Genomic DNA, 5,988 nt, shown 5'->3' with positions numbered 1-5,988 from the left:
CAAGGAAATGAGAGAGCCAAGCGGGTTGCCAGTCTTAAAGCATGTCTAATAAGGCAACAAGGTTTCTTCAAGAAAGCAACCAAAGAGAATGTTGCATCAGTACATGGTTAGTGAGATGATTGCTAAGGCAGGGAAACCATTCACAGGAGAGTTTGTTAAAAAGTGCATGTTACAGGCTACAAGTATTATCTGTCAGGAAAAGAAAGGTCAGTTTAGCAAAATCAGCCTTTCTGCCAACACTGTGGCAGAGCGCATTTCTGACATGTCAAGTGACATTTATCATCAACTGTGTGAGAAAGCCAAATGTTTTGATGCATACTCAGTTGCTCTTGACGAGGGCACAGACATAACAGACACTGCGCAGCTCACAATTTATGTCCATGGAGTTGATTGCAATTTTGAATTGACAGAGGAGCTGCTCACAATAATTCCAATGCCTGGCCAGACCATTGCTAATGAGATATTTTGGCATCTGTGATGCCATTGAGAATGCAGGTTTGCATGGAAGAGGTTTGTTGGAATAATAACCAATGGAGCGCCATTTATGACAGGGAGGAAAAATGGACTGGTGGCACTTGTTCAAAAATAACTTGAAGAGGAGAGTGTAGAGAAGGCCATTCATTGCTCTTCACTGCATTATCCATCAGCAGGCCCTTTGCAGTAAATGCCTGTCGTGTGACAATGTGAAGTCTGTTGTTGTGAAATGCATCAACCAAATCAGATCCAGGGGCTTAAAGCACAAGAGGTTCCGTGCTTTTTTAGAGGAAATGGAGTCAGAATATGGAGATGTGCTCTATTTCACCGAGGTACATTGGCTCAGCAGGGGAAATGTCCTGAAAAGATTTTTTTAGTTGAGAGAAGAAAAGCCTTCATGGAGAAGGATGGGAATGCTGTTTCTGAGTTGAGTGATCACAAATGGCTCATGGACTTAGCTTTTTTTATTGACATCACACATAAGCTGAATGTACTAAACAAGACGTTACAAGGCCCAGGGCAGCTTATCAGTGCTGCCTATGACAACTGTGAGAGCATTCTCCACAAAATTTGTGGAGCTCTCTCAGACAAACTTTTGCCATTTACCAGCATGCAAGGAACTTGTGGATGCAGGCGTACCATTTAGTGGTGAGAAATATGTTGATGCTATTTTTAAGCTAGAGAAGAAATTTGATCACAGATTTGCAGACTTCACAAAGCACAGAGCCACTTCCCAAATTTTTGTGGACCCCTTTTCCTTTGATGTGCAAGATGCCCCTCCTGTGCTTCAAATGGAGCTCATTGACCTGCAATGCAACTCTGATCTCAAAGCCAAGTTTAGGGAGATTAGTGAAAAAGCAGAAATGCATGGGCAATTTTTTTTTTTTTTTTTTTTTGGTTTTTGGGCCACACCCGGTAACGCTCAGGGGTTACTCCTGGCTATGCGCTCAGAAGTCGCTCCTGGCTTGGGGGACCATATGGGACGCCGGGGGATCGAACCGCGGTCCGTCTCCTAGGCTAGCGCAGGTAAGGCAGGCACCTTACCTCCAGCGCCACCGCCCGGCCCGCATGGGCAATTTTTGAGACAATTGCCTCCCAGCTTCCCTGAGCCTTCCTGAATGTTCAAGTACACCATGTGCCTTTTTGGGAACACATATTTGTGTGAAAAGTTATTCTCCATATTGAACTTTAATAAGTCAAAGTACAGTCTAGACTTAATGATGATCATCTTCAAGCCATACTGATGGTCTCAACTGCTTCCTCTTTAAAGCCAAATGTGGTTCAGATTTGTGAGAAGCACTGTAAAGTCTCTGGCAGCAAGGAATGGGCAAAAGAAGCCTATGAAGAATTGTTCATGATCTTCACTCAATGTTCTATTCATGTTCAGAAGAAATAATTAAAACTGTTAATAATGACATTTGAGGACTTTTTTTTTGTGAAATCCCTTATGTGGCCCTGCCTCACCCCAACTTTGCCTCCTGCGGCCCCCAGGTAAATTGATTTTGAGACCCCTGGACTAAAACAAATAACCCCAAATCTGAATTTATCCTGTTCAGTTTTAGATATAGCTCTAAAACATTTTGGGTAGTTCTGTTAAAATTATTGAATCTCCCATCATAGGAATGAAATTCCAGCTGCCAATCACATCAGAGAAATAAAGGAAGGGGGAGGAATAGGTACATGCTTTGGATGCATAGGACACCTCATTATGATATCTGGCACTTCATGGCCTCCCCTGACACTGCTGAATGTGGCCCTGGTTGCTCCCAAGCACTGCCATTATTCCTGATGGTGTCTGGCACCACAGTCCAGGCAGCAGTAGAGCATCCCAGGTTCAAGCATTGAAACAGGTCACGGTTGACTGAATATTGTGAGGATATTTCTCAGGGTCCCTGAGCACTGCTTGGATGCCCCCCTAAAAATGTTCATGAGGTAATTTCTGCCAACGTTCTGTTTGGGGCATAATACTATACCAAGTACATGAATAATATCAAGTAAAATTCATTTTAAAAATAACAATGTGATGACCTTTACTTTCTAATCCATTTTAATTAGTGTCAAAATTAAGCAGAAAACACAATATATGTACATAGAGCTCCCATGCTATTTTTTGACATTTATGACTTCTCAATATTTTCATCTTATGCCAAGGTACCAAAGTTTATTTATCACAGCTAATGAACTTACAGCAACACATCATTCTTATCCCAATCCCCTAGTAAATTTACTCTTCATATATGTTCTGTGAGTTTTGACATCTATTTTACACAACCTCATCCTTCCCTTCCTATTGAACCCAGAACCTTTTGTTTTCTCCATTATTCTGTCTTTCCCAATGTTACATGATTAGAGCCATAACACTATCTAGTCTATTCTATGTTAATATGCACATAAGTCTCCTCTATCTCTCGTCATGTCTTGATAGCTTGTTTTTAAGTGCATGTAATATTTTTAATATTTAATTTTTGATATTCTGTAATATTTGTCAGACTAACCTCAACATATCCATTCACCTGCAGAAGAGTATCTGAGCTTTTTCAAATTGTTTTCAAATGAATAAAGTTGCTGTAACCATTCTTGTGTTCATTTTTCTAGAAATGATCACTTCTGAATAACTGTCAGTATAATTGCTGAGTCATATGGCAAGCTTGTTTAGTTTTGTAAGAAAAATGTTTGGATTTGGGGAGGATTAATTTTTATATAGTAGTTTAGATAATGTGGTTACAGTAGCATTTAAGTTATATTGATAGTTATTGTATTCCACCACCACCAAAGTGCCTATGAACTTCTACATAGATCTTTATGTCACCTCTGATCCAATTTTCTTTTTTTTGTTTGTTTGTTTGTTTGTTTTATTTTTGGGCCACACCCAGTAATGCTCAGGGGTTACTCCTGGCTATGTGCTCAGAAGTTGCTCCTGGCTTGGGGGACCATATGGGACACCGGGGGATCGAACCGCGGTCCGTCCTAGGCTAGTGCAGGCAAGGCAGGCACCTTACCTTTAGCGCCACCGCCCGGCCCCTGATCCAATTTTCATTCCATTCCACAATCTTTCCCTGAATGTTGATGAATTTTATAATCCAAGGTCAAGGGTTTGTCATTGTAAGATAATATATTTTCCTTTGTTTTGTCTCTCTCTATTCTCTCAATGAGTAAGATCATTGATACCAAATGAGTTATCAAAAAGCATAATTCTACCTCACTACAGATTCAAGAGCAGAAAGTTTTCAGGTTTGGAATGAAGAATGTATACTCCTGCCTTACATTTTTTATCAACAGCAGAGGAGAAAATTTACATTTCTTTGATTAGAAACTCAGCAGATTAACCACTCAATGTGTGGGCCAGGAATGTGGCTCAGTGATTAAACACTACCTGCATGCGGCTCTGGGTTCAATCTCTGAAATGATAAAACCAAACCACAGTTTCCCATGAACATCTAATGATCGCTTTCTAACCAGCAAATATTCCACTTTTTGGCTGTCCCTGTGAGAAAAGCCTCTGAGAGATCAACGACATTTTGACTAGAGCCTCAATTTAGTTTAAATCTGAAAACGTTTCTAAAAACAGGTTTGGATCTGAAGAGTTTCAGGGATGTCTGATCTCGGGATAGTTGGAAGTTTTTAACAACGGAAAAGTAATCTGCTATTTTCTTACTCTTCAGAAGCAAAGATTAGAGTTTGGGTTTTTTAGCTATTGTCTTATTGTACTAGAATAATATGAAAGTGAACATTCATCTGCCAACTTGATAATGGAATCTCATAGTGAGGAAAATAACCCAATAAACCCTAAAGAAGATTCTTTAAAAGAGTCTCAGGGAGCTCTGTGGCATGGATTAGACAAAGAATTTAATTCAACTCTCAAGAAGGTGATTACAGGGTCAAGAATGAAAAGGAAAATTTAAATCATTGAAAGAGAGGTTACAGCTCCCAAGTGTTTGTGTGAGAAGAGTCTGTTTTCCCACTGTTCTTACTAAGGCTGTCTTAAAGGAGTTAAAACTTGAAGCACATACTTCAAATCAATTATTGTTAGATATTGAAATAGACTTATTATTGGAACTGTTAAATAATAATTTTTGCTTATGGATATTTTAATCCTGAACTCTTTAATTGTCTCAATTTTCTATGACCATTTATAGTTTATTTTTATTTACTAAGTCAGTACATGCTCAAAGATAATTCTGTTATGCAGAAAACAAGAAAATAGTCACCTTCCAGAGACATTTATTTAAGAGCTTAAACCTTTATTTAAGAGCTTAAACATACAACACAAAAATTAATCTTGAATGCACTGTTTGGAAATCTTTTCATTGACCAGATTTATCATTAAATGTTTTTTTACATTGTATTTATCATGCTTATATTAGTCTATACCATTTGCCAGATAATTTACTTATCTTTGCTACTCAATGCTATTTTTTATTTTTCAGTATTATATAATAGCACTGTAACATACCTCTTTACCCTTAATCATGAATTTGGGAGTAAATGTTTTAAAATGGATGTTTTAGATTAAAGGACCACAAAATCAAACATCTGATGCTTGTTGCCCTCATTTTTCCTCTGGAAGGTTTAGTATCTATATATATCCTTGGATGGCTTGGGGACACATCAGGACCTATTCCTTGCTGTGGGATTAAGAGTCACTCCTAACAGCATGTGAGGGGACCATATTCAGTGCTAAAGAGACAAACTGGATCATCTACATGCAAGGCAAGTGCCTTCTGGTCTCTATTTTTAAACTTAAAATTTAATCGATCCTAATTGTGGCAGAAAATTGTGAGAGCAGAAACCTCATCTTTTTAGAAAGATCACCTTCAGTTTTTCCCTCAGTGGGATGTCAGTTGAGGGGTGTAAGTTATGTATTTTGAGGGGGATTGGAGTGGTACACAGGTTTATCCTTGGTTTTCCTGGTGCACTCAGGGGACCATATATGATGCCAGGGATTGAACCTGGGTCTGCTGCATGCAAGGCAAGCACCTACCCACACCGCTGTACTATCTTTAAGCCCCCAAGTTGCTAATGTTGTTTTAAAACTTTATTGATTGATTGATTGGTTTTTGGGCCACATCCGGCAGTACTCAGGGATTACTCCTGACTCTGCACTCAGAAATCCACTTCTGGCAGGCTCAGGGGATCATATGGGGTGCCGGGAATCAAACCAGGTCCCTCCTGGGTCAGCTGGATGCAAGGCAAATGCTTTATCTCTATGCTATCTCTCCAGCCCCATCAAGTTTTTTTCTTAATAGCTGCTCTTTATTAAATTAACATGGTTCCCATATAATGTGCAAGTCTGAGATTTTTTTCAATAAACGATTATTAAAGTTCTTCAAATAATTTTTCTACATCTATTAAATTGTTCATTTTTGTTACTGCTACAGTTTTCTACCTAAGGCATGATCTCTTTTAAAAGCCTCTTGCTGTGCCTGGGAGCATAAAAAATGAATGAGTTAGTTGGCAGCAAACAGAGTAATAATAAAGAGAAAAGCATTCAGTATGAGTCCCAGGCAGACTTTA

The sequence above is a fragment of the Suncus etruscus genome, chromosome 4, assembly GCF_024139225.1.
Source record: "Suncus etruscus isolate mSunEtr1 chromosome 4, mSunEtr1.pri.cur, whole genome shotgun sequence".
In the NCBI taxonomy this organism is placed as follows: domain Eukaryota; kingdom Metazoa; phylum Chordata; class Mammalia; order Eulipotyphla; family Soricidae; genus Suncus; species Suncus etruscus.
This window is presented reverse-complemented; position numbering follows the sequence as displayed.